Genomic DNA, 17,502 nt, shown 5'->3' on the forward strand with positions numbered 1-17,502 from the left:
TTGTTGTTTGTGCATCAGTAGGTCATTGATTTGGGATTTTTTAATTTGTGTTAGATAAACTTGCTAAATCTTTTAATTCATTCATCATTAGATTCTTTTCGGTATGTCTATAAATGCAATTATTTCTCTTTAAATAAAATGTTTCCTATTTTTCCTCTTTTATACTATTTGTTTATATTGTCTTAATGGTTTGGCTATGATCACAAGGCTGGTATAGAAGAGAAGTAGCAAAAGTGAATAGTAGGTACCCTCCTTCACTTGTTTCTTCAAGGACATGCTTCTAACATTTTGCAATAAAGCATAATATTTGGTGACAGTTCTTGGTAGTTACTCTTTATCATGTAAATTCTATTCTGTTTTCAAAAATAAATATTGAAATACATTCAATACTTTTTTCTCTATAGCATTAGATGATTAGAGTATATTCTCTTTTTTTCTATTATCATGGTTAATAGATTACAGCATTTTTAGAAACCATCCTGATTGCTATGGTGTGTTTATACTGTATGATAGATTTGTGTATATGTGTGTGTAAGGAGACAATCCAGATTCTGTAGGACCTGAAACTTATACATTGGAGGGGGAGGGGGGGTACTCCTTAAGAAAAAAAAAATCCAAAATCAGACAATATGACTTAGAAAGAGCTCTTGCAACTGAAAGATTCAGAGGCTCAAATTCCATGATCACCTTGGTAAATCCACTTCTGTCTGTTTATAAACTAGATTCTGTTTGCTAAATATTTATTTAAGACTTTATTATTTATACCAGAAATAAAATTGGCCTATAATTTGCTTTACTCACAATCTCCTTTGGTTTTAGTATCAAAATCATACTATCATCATAAAATAAGTCAGGTAGCTTTTCATCATTTTTTCATCTTGAGAGCACTTTGAATAAGATGGGAGTTAGCAATTCCTTGAAGTTTTCAGTCTAGAGCTGATGCTTTCATTAGTCCAATTCTGTACTTCAAAGAATTGGGGGAGGGGGACAGGAAAGGGAGGCAGGTTATTAGGAAGTCCTTTGTAAGTGACAACTATGTCTTATTCTCTATTTTGGCTCTAACAGGTAATACAATTATTCTTCTCTCCCTCTTCCTTAATCTTTTTTCTGTCTCAGTTTATTTAGAAGTAAGAAAGGGAGAATGAGAATGCCATTTATCAGCATCCCACCCCCCAAAACCCTATTACATAAGTTACTGTTAGCATAACTCATATTCACAAGCCTGAAATATGGGCATCATTTGGACAACCTACAATGCCCTACATTAAATATGGGCACATCCACACTTCTGCAAGTGGACAGCTGTCTAAATATTTACTGAGTACCTACAAATTATACAGACAGATTTTTAATCATAGACACTGTCCCTGCCCTGTGAAAACAAAGTTGAAACCAAGAACAAAGACTTGCTTCTGCCTCTGGTTTTATAATATTCATGTAGTACTCCTAACACCTCAGCTCCCTCTTGCCATTGAGGAATAAATTATTCCCCATAGAATAATAATGCAGATGAACATATTTCCAAAGTCAAAACCAAAATTATTTCATTAAATACTTTAATTGGAAAATTTATAAATATCTGTTACCTCTCTGTTTTCTTATTAAAGGCTGTATACTGAGCGTGCATCTTTGCTTCAGGGCTCTGGATTCACACTGCATGTCTTTGTGAAAACCTTACACAGTAAGGTCCTGAGGAAACCACCTTATTGAATTTTCAACAACCAATGACAGTGTCTGCCTCTTGAGAGTTCAAGCTGAGCCAGGCAGAGTCTGAGTAAGACAATACTGGGCACTGGAGTTACAAGGTCACAGATGTAGAGATGAAGACAGGCTCATGACAAGCTACTGCCTGTGCAAGCCACCATTATGGGGAAAAGGAATTAGGAGATTCACTGAGAAAACCGTTCTGAAACAAAGACAATCTTTCCATGTTCAGGATAAGGCAAAGATGACAAGTTTTATCACAAAGCCATTAAAAAAAAAGCAGTAGAGAGACTGCCTGAAGACTTCTGTTTCAAGATGTACAGTTCAATTTTCTGCAATTGGTTCTACAAGATCCCAGATAGCCTTTGTTTTGGGCATCATTGAGTGGATTCCTTATCTTTATGACCAAATAATCATTAAATAAGAAACAGTAATATTCATTTGAAACATAATAATGAAGATTATATTAATGTAAATTAATATGCTCAATCTTTATTATAAAATTCTATTTTTCATTAGTTCCTGGGTGTGTGTTTTTTTGTTTGTTTGTTCATTTTGTTTTTTGGTAATTTGGTACCTATTAGATGTACAGCAGTTGAACAAATGGGTAAATTAAGGGCAAATATTTATTCACAGGAATATTCCTTGGGTTTCCATTATATCTTGAACACAGGAAGTATAGATAAAGTCAAGTAAGCATGGTCCCTGATATCATGGTTTTTATAATTCTGAAAGGGGCGGAAACCGGTTTGGCTCAGTGGTAGAGCATCGGTCTGCAGACTGGGGGGGTTCCTGGTTCGATTCCAGTCAAGGGCATGTACATTGGTTGTGGGCACATCCCTGGTAGGGGATGTGCAGGAGGCAGCTGTTTCTCTCTCATCAACGTTTCTAGCTCTCTATCTCTCTCCCTTCCTCTCTGTAAAAAATCAATAAATTTATTTTTAAAAATAATAAATAAAAAATATAATTCTGAAAGGGGTGTGGTATATTTTAAATAATCACATGCAAGCTATAAAACAAGTACCATGAAGACAAAGCATATGATTTAATACACAAGGAAAACGGAAATAGTGGAACTAAATTTGAGGAGGGCAAGTTCCTTGTTGAAAAAGTTACACAGCAGCTGAGACTAAGGTTAGTAGAGGTTGACTAGTCATGCTGATGAGGTGAAAGAGAAGGCACATCCCAGGGACAGGAGCAGCCCATGCAAAGCCCTTCAGTCTGCAAGAGGGAAAGCCAATGTACATGTAAAAGGGAAAGAGACTGCGGACCAAATGGAGAAAGAACAAAGCACCAGGTCATTTAGAACCTTCCAGAAGTCCTAAAGGATTCAGAGGTTACTCTGTTCAAGGAGATTGCAAGCCACAAACTCCATGCCTTTCATTTCTGGGTTGCTTGTTTTATGGGGTTTGATCCCTGTCAGGATTTTAATAAATTATTTTAAGTATCCATACAATAGAAAACATTGGTCCTCTTCCATCATCTACTTCTCACTTCCCACAGACACCCAGAAAGTAAAATAGAAGTCATCTGTAACTGAAAATGATCTAAGATACATGATCACCCTCTAAAGGAATATCCATCTCATGTAAGTCTGCCACATGGGTAGAATATGCTTATAGCAAGTGAGTGGCCAAGCCAGGATTAGAACTGAACTCTGGCCCAAGACCTGGATGTAAGTACATTCTATGTTCATATGTTTATTTCTGCAGAGAGTTGATTCAACCATATTCCAGGTCATGGAACAGTATCTACAATCATCCTAGAAAGGTTGCTCTTGAGTTTATTTCTCCACCCTCATCCCAGATCTGACTGTTCATCCCCACCTTTCCAGTATATCTTTCATGATACCTCTTTATTTCCTTTATTAATATTTATTTATATGCTAGAAATACTTAAATATCTCTTTTTGCAAATTGCTGTATAAACAGAGTTGTTTTATACAACATTATGAGATTTTGGGGAGAGATGCCTTTGGGGAGAAAGTCACAATAGGTAGGAGGTAATAATATTCTCCCAGGAAGAGTTCCTACTCATTTTCTCACATGACTTTATGGATGTTAGGACATGTTCCAATTCTGTGTTAAGAACCAACCAGATAAACCACCATTTGTCTCCCCACCTGGGATGACTTCTGGAAAGCTCCAAGCTTTCATTGGCTCGAGCTTACTCAAATGCAAAATGAGGGTTGGCAACAAATCACTGGTTTGCAGACATCTGTTCTGTTGATAAATTTCTCTTGTACTACTAAGCACCACTATTTCTGTGAAACACAAAGCAAACTAAAATGGATTAACTCTGCCACCCTTTAGGTGGCCTGGAGGACACCTCTGAAGAATCCTAGGGACCTACTTATTATAATACAACTGTAAAATTCTGGGGGAGGTGATTCCTATGAGTCTCTCCTGCTATATCACTTTTTATTGACTAATTCCCAGTCTCTCAGGGTAAAGCCATACTCAGATCCAAGATGGGAAGAAAACAGGATCGCCATGCACCTATGATGTGCCAGTTACTATATTAACTGCTGATGTGCATTATCAAATACTCACAGCCACCCGACGACATACGGTGCTGTACTACCATTTTACCAACAGCATAACTATGACTCGTGACTTTAAGAAGAGGCAGAGCCAGCCGAAACCGGTTTGGCTCAGTGGATAGAGTGTCGGCCTGCGGACTGAAAGGTCCCAGGTTTGATTCTGGTCAAGGGCATGTACCTTGGTTGTGGGCACATCCCCAGTGGGGGGTGTGCAAGAGGCAGCCAATCGATGATTCTCTCTCATCGATGTTTCCAACTCTCTATCCCTCTCTCTTCCTCTCTGTAAAAAATCAAATAAAATATATTTTTTTAAAAAGAAGAGGCAGAGGCAGAATTTGAACTATTACTTGTTGGCTCCAAAGCCCCTTATCTTTCTACCATGGTGAATCCAAATTGTGAGCTAGGAACTTCAGCTCAATGTTAGAAATGCCCTATTCACTTGATCTACTCAGAGGTTTCAGCTGCTGCACCAGCAGGGCATTGTAAGGTCAAGTAGACCAGTGTTTCCCAACTTTCTCTCATGATGAGAATCACCTGGTGGAGTTGTTAAAACACAGATTCCTGAATCCCAACTAATAAGTGCTAAACTAGAATTTTTGGGAACATATAGGTAAAATTGTATACTTAACTAGTGCTCTAAGACAGATGTTATATACAGAACACTAAGTTAGGTATGCAATTTTACCTATATGTTCTCAAAAATTCTAGTTTAGCACTTCTTAGTTGGGATTCAGGAATCTGTGTTTTAACAACTCCACCAGGTGATTCTCATCATGAGAGAAGGTTGGGAAACACTGAAGTAGACCCTCTGATTTCTCTCACATCCCAGGGACAGGAACAGCCTGGAGTATCTGGAGTGGTTTACTAAGTTCCTGAGTGATCTTACCTCCTTACATGTGTTTGATTCTTCCTCCCCATTTCCAAATCAGCTGTCCTTTCCATGCTAAGGAAAGACACAGCAATATCATAAACGCTATGTCAGAATGTTTGGGGGTTTTTTTTTAAAGAGAAGTGAAGGGACATTCATTGAGCACCAACAGCATGCCAAATTCTGAGCTTATGTATATATTATTTCACTGCATCATCAACAATGCTGCAATGTAGACATGAATCTGTATAGTTTATGGACAAGAGAAATGGAGACTTAGCTTAGGTGGCACATCTGAAAACAAGTGGAGCTGGGATTGCAAATCCAGGCCTCAAGACTCTAAAACTAATCCTCTTTTCATTTTCCTGTACCGCCTTCCTAATGGTTCCCTCTCTGAACTAAATCACAATTCAGCTGCTCTTTCATCCTGCTCCTTTTCAGGTTTGTATGCTTAAGCAGATCTCAAAATAGTTGCCTGAGTTTTCAAAGAAACATGTATTTCATTCTGACATCTTTGCTCTCTTATTACTTTTAAGTGCTGGTGAATGAACTGCCAGTTTGCTTTGAAATTGTCACATCAGGAGAAAATGATCACCAGAAAAGGGTTTAAACCCAGTGACAAAGCGGAAAGATTAAGGCCCAGATGTTAATTACACAGCATGGAGGGTCCCAAGTGCTCTGTCACGGCACGGGAAAAGATTGCTTAGTTTTAATTTAATTTTTAATTGATTTGAGAGGGAGACAGGCAGGGAGAGAGAGAGAGAGCAGGAAAACATCATTTTGTTGTTCTACTTGTTGAAGCATTTGTTAGTTGCTTCTTGTATGTGCCCCAACTGGGGATTGACCCTGCAACCTTGGTGTATCAGGGTGATTTTCTAACCAACTGAGTTACTCGGCTAGGCTAAGATTGCTTCATCTTAAAATATGAACCTCTTACTCCTAGAAAGTTATTGTTGGCTGAAATACAGACAACACAAGCCTTAGCAGCTGGGTTGATTGCCCAGGTGAAAGCTCCCAACTCCTGATCACTGGGACTGAAAGTGGCTAAGACTGAGTCTATAGCTGAGACAACCTTATTTTTTAAAAAATATTATTTTATTATTTTATTTTTCATCATTATTTATCCCCTCTACAGCCTTCTAAAAGAACAATCCAGCCAAAACCAGTTTGGCTCAGTTGGATAGAGAATCGACCTGTGGACTGAAAGGTCCCAGGTTCGATTCCGGTCAAGGGCATGTACCTTGGTTGCGGGTACATCCCCAGTGGGGGGTGTGCGAGAGGCAGCTGGTTGATGTTTCTCTCTCATCAATGTTTCTAACTCTCTATCCCTCTCGCTTCCTCTCTGTAAAAAAATCAATAAAATTTATATTTTTTAAAAAGAACAATCCATTAGTATGAAGCTTTCTGATCTCACACATGCTCTCCATCCATTCACCACTTACTCAGTTTCGGTTCTTTAGACAAATATGCAAATGCCTGACATCTTTTAAGCACTGTGCACGGCACTGGAGATGCAAAGATGCATGGGGTCACTCCGCTCAGGAAATGCACCCTCTAGATGAGAGGACAGATATACAGCTGACCATAATCCCATGTAATAGAGCACTCTTAATACATTTAAGCAATAACAGGAATGCCCTGATGGCGCCACCATTCACACAGTGTGCGGACCAGCAGGTGGGGAGAAGGATCCAGTGAGGACACCGGGCCGGGCTGAGAAAGAAGAGAGTTAGCCAGCCTTCCAGAAAAAGAAAAAAAGAAAAGAAAAAGAAAAAGAAAAAGAAAAAGAAAAAGAAAAAGAAAAAGAAAAAGAAAAAGAAAAAGAAAAGGGGGCACAGAAAAGAATGCACGAGGAGACTGGAAGAACAGACAGCAATCTAGGAATAATAATGAGAATTCTCTCAGATAATTAATACCTTTGTTTTGAGACTGAAAGTGATAGAAGATAAATCCAAGGTTTAGGTTGATACCAGATTGTGAGAGTCCTTGACCGCCCTGCGAAGGCCGAGGACATTATGATATGGGTGTGCCAGAGCGCGCTTGCTTTCGGATCCGGTGTCCCCTGATCACCAGGGGGAGGAAGGCGAAGGTCGCAAGGACTCTGGACAGTTGTTTTCAGCCGCCACCGGTCCCATTGCTCCTGAGCCAGCACGATATATTAGAGAAAAAGACATGATGTTCTCTCCATTTCAATTTTCATTTGCACTAAAATGGATGGCCTTTTTTACACACTATCAATAATGCTTGTGCTGGAGGAGCTTTTAATAGGACAAACATTTATCATTTTAAGGTTACTCTTTCCCCAAAAGCGTGAGAGCAATCTGGCGGTAAAATGGAAAAGCCTTGCGCGGGAGGCTGCCCTGTGCCTTTTGTTCCAGGTGGTGCCCGCTGATAGGAGAGAGTAGCGTGACTGCGGACAGAAGTAATATGAATTATCATTCTTCCGACATCTCTGCCTCTGCTGTGCCTCGTCACAGAAAGGGATGGTCTAACAACAGTTGATCGGGGTCCTACCTTCACCTTTGCTAAGGGTGTCATTTACGCAAATGACTCCCACGCCCCAAGCTTAACCCTCCCTCATCTTTAAAGCAGGTCTAGACTGCGGATTCTCAGTTGTCTCCCATAATTGTGACATCCTATGTGATCTTGATATTAAATCAAGTAATCATTTTTTAAAAGCAGCAATAGGTTGTTCAAAGCTACTGGTACACACACACACACACACACACACACATTATATATATATAGTTTTTGGTATATAATATGTGTGATCTAATACTATAATGAAGGGTTGGGCAAAAGTAGGTTTATATTTGTTCATATGGACAATAATACAATAAAAACTAATATAAGAATAAACTGTTTTTGCATACTCACAGCTGTAAACCTACTCTGTCTACTGTACATATCTAATACTCTGCCTCACCCATTCCCTCTGCCTGGAATTGCCAGTATATTGTTCAGGGGTTATTTTCAGCTGTATTGCTGGCTCAGGTGTTGCCTTTCTTTGGTATATTAAGCCCATTATAACTGGTTCATCTCTTTTCCAGGTACCAAAATATTATTGTCTTCTCTCTTTGCTCTATACCTCTATATTTTTGAATTTAAGTCCTGAGGAGGAAAACCCCTTTTCTCTAGTTTTTAATGTTGCTTTTGACAGATGATGAATTAGAAAGTAGGTATATATGTCCAATCTATCATCAGTCTATCATCCTAACAAAGAATGGTTTATTTATTATAACTCCTTTTTTCTTTTATTTTGAAATAATTAGAGACACATAAAAAACTGCAAAAAAAAAGTGTATAAGGAGGTCTCATGTACCCTTCACTCAATTATCCTCAATGATAACACCCTCATAGTTAGTAAAATATTAGAACCAGGTTTTTGACGGGGTACCACACACAAAGCATATTTAACCTCAGTATTAAACGCTCTCCTGTGTGTTTGTGTTTGTGTGTGTGTGTGTGTGTAGGGGTGTGTGTGTGTGTGTGTGTGTGTGTGTAATTCTGTGTACCTTTAGCATGTAATACAGAAGTATTCCATCATCATAAGAACCCCCTGTGTTACCCCTTTATAGCAACACTCACCTCCCCTATCCCTAACATCAGGAAACCACTGCTCTAGTCTCCGTTCCCATGATTAGGTTACTTCCATATATCATATAATCAAAATTATGTCATAGGAACATTTTTTTTTTAGATTGGCTCTTTTTACTCAACAGAATTCTTTTTGTCTTTTAAGTCTGGAATCCTCACTAAGCTTTTGGTTATGAGAGAGAGAGAGAGAGAGAGAGAGAGAGAGAGAGAGAGAGAGAGAGAGAAAGAGAGAGAGAGAGAGAGACTACATTTGGCTCACACGTAGTAGAAACTAAATCAACACAGTTGACTTAGCGATGGAATAAATATCTGATGCTTGATTCCCTTTATAAGTTAAGATAATTTTGGTCCTAAGTATTAAAAAATAACTTTAAAAGTCTTAAACAACACAGGGATGTTTCTCTCACATACCAAGGAGTCTGGAGGCATTATTACTGAAGTTTCTCCAGTTACCTTCCCTCCATGGTCCTAGGAATGTCACCACCATTCCCAACAGTGCAGTGCAGATACTTAAATATTGAACAAGAGATGCTACAGGGCTATCAATGATCAAATGGAGGAATTATTGCAATCAGATAGCAAAAAGATCATTTTCACCTCTGACTACCATCTTGACATTTCAGTAAAACTTTTTTTTTAAAAAAATATTCTATTGATTTTTTACATAGAGAAAGAGAGAGGAATAGAGAGTTAGAAACATCAGCTGCCTGTTGCACTCCTCCCACTGGGGATGTGCCTACAACCAAGGTACATGCCCTTGACCAGAATTGAACCTGGAACTCCTCAGTCCGCAGGCCGATGTTCAATCCACTGAGCCAAACCGGTTTCGGCAGTAGAACTTTTAACTCCTATAAACCCAGGATCTGCATTTGTTTGGAAAAATCAAATTGTTTTAAAATAAAATAAAAATTTAAAAAAAACAAGTCTTAACCTATAACATGACTAACACTTATGATTCAGCAAAAAAAGTGAACATTTTTCAGCTTATTAAGGAAATACCGGCCTTTCCTTTTTCAATACAAGTTCCCCTCATCTTCTCATTAATCCCAGACAGCTCACTCTTCTCTTAAGAGGGCACAGCTGTATCAGGAAGGACTAACAAGATATTCATGCAACGAGAGGTGAGGGAATGGATGCAGTAACTGTTCACCAGAGACGGGCAAACCAGCCTCTGCAGTCCCAGAGGCTTCTGATATGCCGCTGGTTTTGCATTTTTGACTTCTTAGATCTTGTCTTCTCCATTAGGAAAAGAATGATCATTACAGGCATCGGCTCTGTCCATACTGTTCTTCGGAGACCCTTCTTTCCAGTTCAGTTACATTAATTGGGTGCTTAAATTCATTGCTCCAGAGTTTAATGTGTATTACTCCTGTCAGCGTTAAATTTAATTTACTGCAACCGGGCAAAGGGGTTGTTGAAACCAGATTTTAATTCCCAAGACATTTGTCCTTGATAAACAAGGCCTTTATTGTATACCGCCAGTATGATGCGTGTGCCTATAGAGCCATAGCTCTGCAGTCTGTGCTTCTTCGGATAGCTGTTTCTTTTTTCTTTTTGAAATAATGTTTAGTTTTTTTTCTTCTGCATATATGAATGTTCCAAAAATGTTGGACTATTGAAACATTTTGTTCTATGATTTTTTTGATGATGAAATAGAAAGTCTAACCCCAGCTAAACACTACAGAATTCTGCTGCATTCCTGCCGGGACCCTCTCCCCAGTGGATGATAACCTGAGACACAATGTTGAGATTTCTTTTATAAGGGAAGATACTCAAGACAGCAGGGATTTCTTTATGGTCAAAGTGAAAACAGAATTTTAACAATTTGAGAGAACATTTCATTGTTAAAATAATATATGCTTGTGAACAATTCAACTAGTATGAAATGTTATACACTGTCAGCATTTTTTTCCATATATCCTTTGAGATCTTCTCCATCTTTTACCTCTCTTCTACACTCCATCTATGTATATGTCTGTGAGCATATCTTTGTTATATATATATATATATATATATATATATATATATATATATATATATATATATACCCGCTAGACAAAAATCCTGCATGGAGGGGGTGTCCCTCAGCCCAGCTTGCACCCTCTCCAATCTGGGACCCTTCGAGGGATGTCTGACTGCCTGTTTAGGCCCGATCCTACTGGACTGCTGGCTCCCAACTACTCGCCTGCCTGTCTTCCTGATCACCAGTAACCACTCCCCTGCCAGCCTGATTGATGCCTAATTGCTCCCCTGCTGGCCTGATTGCCCCTAACTGCACTCCCCTACAGGCCCAATCACCCCAAACTTTCCTCCTCTGCTGGCCTGGTCACCCCTGAAACCAGATTTTAATTCCCAAGACATTTGTCAACCCAAGGTTGACAGTACCTATAGATACCTTATCCTAAAAAAAAAAAAAAAAAAAAAAAAAAAAAAAAGTATATTATATTTAAAATTTCTCCTACCTACTGTGTTTTTATTTCCCTGATTTTGATTAGTTATAACCCTATAATATTTTACATTGTCAGGTTTTATACCCTTTGCATTATATTTTACAAGCCATTTAACATGAATTCTAAAGTCTACTTTCTATATTTATATAAGTTCAGTAATCTCTACTATTTCTTTTATTGTTCAGCTTCCGAATCTCTGAATTACTCATTTTGATCCTCCTCCTCCTCCTTCTCTTTCTCTTTCTTCTGATTGGCTAGAATTCAAAAAGATATTTATCCAATTAATCCATCTGAGTGCAATTTTCCTCTAAATCCTTAGATTACACACCTGATTAACTATGCCATTTCACAGAAACAATAACTTAGTAGGGTATGCAATTCTGGTATTTACTTTTTCTTCTCACAATTTTGAAAATACTGTTCTAAGGTACTTGTCTGTTGAAACATTGCTCAGGAAAATTATGAAGCCAATCTGATTTCCTTGGTCTTTTTCAATAATTCTGTTCTGCCTACTACAGTAGTTTCCATTGTTATATTCTGGAATTACAGTAACTTCATCAAGTATGCTTCAGTGATTGTCCTTCCTTAGCAGTTTTTCCCCTTGGATCACATAGTATTCTTCAAATCTTCATATTGATTGCTTTATTCATTTTAAGAAAGCTCTCTTGTATTATATTCCTGAATATATTTTTCTATATGTAACTGCTATGAGCTGGTTTCTTTGTTTTAGTAACAAGGATGGTAATTATCCATATGTTGACTATATTTTCTACGTCTTCCAAATATGTATGCCTCTCTCTAATTGCCTTTATCTCTTCCCTCTGTTTTATGTCATTTTTATAATACAATTTGCCGTGCCCATGTGTGTGTGTACTCAATATCTATCCAAATGCCTACATTTTAGTGTGTTTCTAAAATACCTTAATTTCTTTCACTCTTCTGACATAGGGCAGCTCACCTATCCTCCTCTATAGACTTAAAAACTTTTCTTTAATTGCTTGTAATTTGTAAAATGCTAATGTTCCTTTGTTTGAGACTATAAGTGAGTGATCATCTAAAATGTACTTATATCAATTAATTCTTCTTATGTCACACATTTTTCATTTGCCCTTTAAGTTTAAGACTCCTTTTTATTGTGTTAATGTGCTTCTTGTTTGTTCTCTGAATGAGAGTAGTTTATTTGTGACCTACCATTTTTCTCCAGAAGAGGAGACACTAGAGTAAGTGCTGGCAGGTAGTCCCTCATTTCTGATTTGTTGCCTTAGATTACTCTAATCCAAGCTGCAGCACACTTTGTGGTGTGATAATTCTCCCTCTCAGGGCTCAGAGTTCCTCTTCCTTAGGTCATGCTATCTGTCAGGAAGGGAATTTGTTTGAATCAATGAACATTCATGGCTCTTAAGATGTTTTAATGATACAGTAAATGATGCATACCTGTTGCTTTCTGTTCATTTTCCACCATCAGGAGCTACCAACAGCATTTCCATTTTCCTATCTCTTTTCCACCAAATCAAGGTCTAATCAAAGATGTCATTCTGCATATACCCTCCTTTATCTTAGCCTCTCCCACCAATCTGAAATGTGTATTTGGCCTCACAAAATATATTCCCACATCTATCTATACTAATAAAACGGTAATATTCTAATTAGACTGGACATATTCCAGATGTCCTTCTGGACAAAGCTATGGTGGCAGGGCAGAGAAAGAGGTGGTTAGGGGGAGTAGGGGAGAGCATTTAGGGTGATCAGGCCAGCAGAGGAGAGCAGTTAGGAATATCAGGCATGTAGGCAGTGTTTAGGGCAGGCAGGCAGGTGAGCATTTAGGAGCCAGCCATCTTGGATTGCAAGAGGGATGTCAAACTTCTGGTTTATCTATACTAATAAAAGGGTAATATGCTAATTAGATTTTATGTCTTCAGGACATTCTTCCAGACAAAGCCACGGTGGTGGGGCCAAGGCAGAGGCAGTCAGGAGCCATCAGGCCAGCAGGGAAGAGCAATTAAGGTGATCAGACCAGCAGGAGAGAGCAGTTAGGGATATCAGGCAGGCAGAGTGGTTAGGGCAAGCAGGTGAGAGGTTAGGATCTAGCTGTCCCAGTTTGTCAGAGGGATGTCCAACTATCAGTTATCCCTAAACAGGCAGTCAAATATCCCCTGAGGGGTCCTGCATTGGAGAGGGTGCAGGCCGGGATGAGGGACCCCTTCCCCACCCCCACCCTCGTGCATGAATTTCATGCACCAGGTCTCTAGTATATATATAAAAGCTTAAGTGACCAAATGAACAGATAACCTAATGATGGGTTGATAGGTTGCTATGATGCACTCTGACCACCAGGGGGAAGATGCTCAACACAGGAGCTGCTCCCTGGTGGTCAGTATGCTTCTACAGTGGGAACTCCACTCAGATGACCAACAGCCACCAGATGCTGGGCTCATGGCTGGAAAGTGCAGCTTCAGTGGTGCAAGCCTCTCCTGCCTTCACAGCAGCACTACTGAGCAGTGGCAAATGCAGCAGGGCCAGGCTGAGTGGAAGCAGCGCAGAGCCCAGCCCAGGCTCAGACTCCTCCCTGGCCACCTGTGCTTCACACACTACTACATTCCTCAAAGGATGTTGGACTGCCAGGGGTGTTGGGCCAAAACCAGCAGTCTGACATCCCCAGAGGGGTCCCGGATTGTAAGAGGGCACAGGCCAGGCTGAGGGACCCCATCAGTGCATGAATCTGTGCACTGGGCCTCTAGTAGGATTATAAACATTGGAGTCAGACTCCCTCAGTTTAATCCTAGCTTCACCTAGATCTGTTGTTTGGGTTGCCTCACCCCTCTGTACTTCATGGATGTTACTTTGTCTATAATAGTACCTACCTTGAGGGGGTTGTAAGGAGATTGAATGAACTAGTATATGTAAAGCATTTAGAACAGTATCTGGCAGTAGGCAATCACAGGCTTCTTGAACCACTTCAAGTGGTTTACTCACTTGGCCTTCCAAGAAACTTTAACTTTCAGAGTTATAAGCACTCTGAAATGTGACAAGGTAGGAATATACTCTTGATATCTCTCTTGCTTTGAGAGAAACGTCATTGTATTGCAGGTACTTTTTATATCTTAGGGGCTAAGGTTTAAGTGGTTTCCTGTTATCACTGTTGATGAAGTTTTGGTTTTTTTTTTTCCCTAACCTTTGTTTTTATCACTTATTTAGTACTAGAGGCCCAGTGCACTGATTTGCGCACTGGTGGGGTCCCTCAGCCTGGCCTGTGGGGATTGGGCTGAAACTGGCCAGTGCACAGATTCACACACACACACACACACACACACACACATGCCAATTAACTTGGATACTTTTCTGCATTTCTGCATCCTCTTTCTTTCTTCCACAAAATGTTTTAAACCTCTTTCTATGTAAAGAAATGCATAACATTAAATGGTTACCTATCATTTCATTGAATAAAAATAACTTAATCTCTTGATAGAAATTCACTTTGCTCCCAGAGTTTATGAGACCTTTTCTTTCTATGACAAATGCATTAATGAGCACACATGTCCAGTGATGTCTTTAGTGGTACAATGCAAATTATAGGATGAGACAGCAGGTCCGACCCTCTTTGAAAGTTCTCCTTTGGGCCAAGAGGCTGATAGATCTCTCTTTTTGTCTAAAAGATAAGTCATCTGCTTTAAAAAAAAAAAATGCTGTATCACCCAGCACAAAGATGGACTGTGACTTAAACCTAGAATGAAACGTGTTTTCCCTTTGCAGGGGAATGCTGAAGTCTTAAAAGGATGGATGTCAGGTGCTGAAAGAACAATTAGACCCTGATTTCTTTTTCCCTACACTGGCATCGCTACCAGAGGAAGCTCTAAATACAAAATCCACTTGTTCAGCGGAAGCCTCACTTTGTTCAGTAAAATCTGAGCTTGAGGTCTGTCAAGAATTGGGAGTCTCGTCACTTGTCAAAAGCCCAGAGAAAGGATAGGATTATAGAAATCAGCTGGAAAGGAGAGACAGGAAACTCTCAGAGGTTGGATATAGAAATCAAAACTCAGAGGATCCTTAAAGTCTACTGCTTTCTTTTGCATTTAGATAAATTGCTACTGAAGGACATTTGCGGAAATGACTGAGCTAGCCTGCTGTGTCTGTGTTAATGACTCTAGGTATAGAGCTGGGCATCATCTCATATGGTTCCTTCAATCATGTAAATTCTTCATGAAGCTCCCTTTATAAGTGTATATTCTTTTAGGTACAAATTCATTAATATTTCTGGTGTGGTTGCTTCTTTCCCTACTTTTTAAAAATTTTTTCTGCCTATTGAATTGATAGACTTGGAGGAGTAACCGTGGGTGTAAAATGCTCCAGGAAAAGTACTGAGACAAAGAGGGAAGGGGAGATGTCAACTTTTCCAGGAGTCCCCTTTGTTAATGGACATTATTGTGCTCTTGGGAAGTTACTAGTATTTCACCTAATTCCATCACTACTCTAAGATTCTTGTTTTGCCACTATTTACCCCAAAATATGCTAAATTATCCAAATAAAGTCCAATCAGATTTATTAGGTTCATCTTGTAACTGGATTTGCTGTAACCCTTGTTGGCAAAACATGAATTCATTCCAATATTATTGCTACAATAAGGAACAATGTAAGTATGCCTCGAATGTCATATTTGCTTATGCATGATTTTATCTGGGGAAAACAGGTGAATGCAGAAAACCACACTCAGTGAGACCCCTTGAAGTAGAAGTACCGTACACAAAATGTGGTGCACCCACACACAAAGGCATAGATTTCAAATATCTACAGCTGTTTCAGTTCATTTTTGAGCCACACCCATTCACATCTGGGCTTGTAACTCTTTCTTGCTCTCTTGCTCCATCTGTGTGTGTGCATAATGTATAGCTATATGCATACATAAGTATATTGATAGCTATAGATATAAAGATATACAGATATAGAACAAATACAGGTATAGATAGACATAGATATAGACATAGAAATAGATATAGATGATACAGATATATAGAGTATAGCTATATAGATATAGATGTAGATATGCCCATCCTAGTGGTTCTGTTTCAATGGAGAACTGACTGCTCTTCTTTTCTAAACTAATGTTATTGTGTGAGAATTACTGCTCTGTAGTGAATGAAATTAGCATTATTCAAAAGATGACAGAAACGAAAATGTTTAATGTGTATTACCTCATTTTAAAAATATTGACTCAAGTTTAAATAAAATGTTGAAAGATCCAAACCAGGCACATCTATGCAGCAGATCCAGCCTCAGGTGCCAGTCTGCAGCCTCCACTCTGCAAACCCCACACTGAGAGCTTTGCCAGCCTTGGTGCTGCCAGAGGACGAGAGAGAAACGCTGGTGGCCGGGCCTCAGGCTAGCACAAAGGCTTCAACCTGAGCAACTCTGCTTTGTATGTTTTCCATGTACATTTTCTACATGAGGTTTCCTTTGACAGAAGCGTTTCAGTGCCACATGTTGAAGAGGTAAACAACGACTGATCTAAAGAATCAGCATTAAACCTTTTTATATGGCACAACATCATCACACTGATGCTCAGAATCATTCCCTTGCTTAGCTCCAGCCCCGCGAGGACTGTTTTTCATTCTGTCACCATGAAATGCGGTGGTCACACAGCAGGGCTGTCTCCTGCACATAAAAAGAGACTCTTTAAAGCCTTCAGAACCTCGCCCTCCCAGGAAGACTGGAGTCCTGCTGTTTGGATGTGCTGAGATGAAGTGAAAAACAAAAATCAATGACTATTTAACTGGTAATCTCAAATGCATAGGGTTGTCCAGGGTATCTTTGTGCTTCCTCTTTTTTCCTTTTAATTTCTTACCCACAGCCCCAGTCCTCTGTCTCACTAGCCACTGCATAGATCTTTTCTAAATCCTTAACTTGTGTGGAGGAGGATGAAAGAAGAATCTAGACAATCCAGGATCTGAGCAGTCTACTTGGTGATAGAAAAGGCTTTGGAGATATAATCTAAGGAAACTGAGGACGATTGTATGACAATCTCAGAAAGCTAAACGAGGTCAGAATGGAGTAGAGGGCTGGCACATCACATCAGGAGAAAGCTTCAAAGATGAAGTGGCATCACAAATTTCAGAGCCCAGCATTAGTGTGTCTTCTGAATGATTTGCCCATATATGTCAGGGTATCAGGAAACATGGGAAGCCCTGGAGGCAAGGATAGACCTTCTGCCTTTTGCCATCACCAGTGCCTGTTGCTGTGACCCACATGTGGAGGACTTTTGCCCAGTCTTTTCTTCCTCTTAAGCACTGGCATAAGCCTGTTATTTTTCTATTTCAAGATATATAATGGTTCTTATAAGTGCATAAGAC

This window comes from Pipistrellus hanaki, assembly GCF_964339955.1.
Source record: "Pipistrellus hanaki genome assembly, chromosome: 16".
NCBI lineage: Eukaryota > Metazoa > Chordata > Mammalia > Chiroptera > Vespertilionidae > Pipistrellus > Pipistrellus hanaki.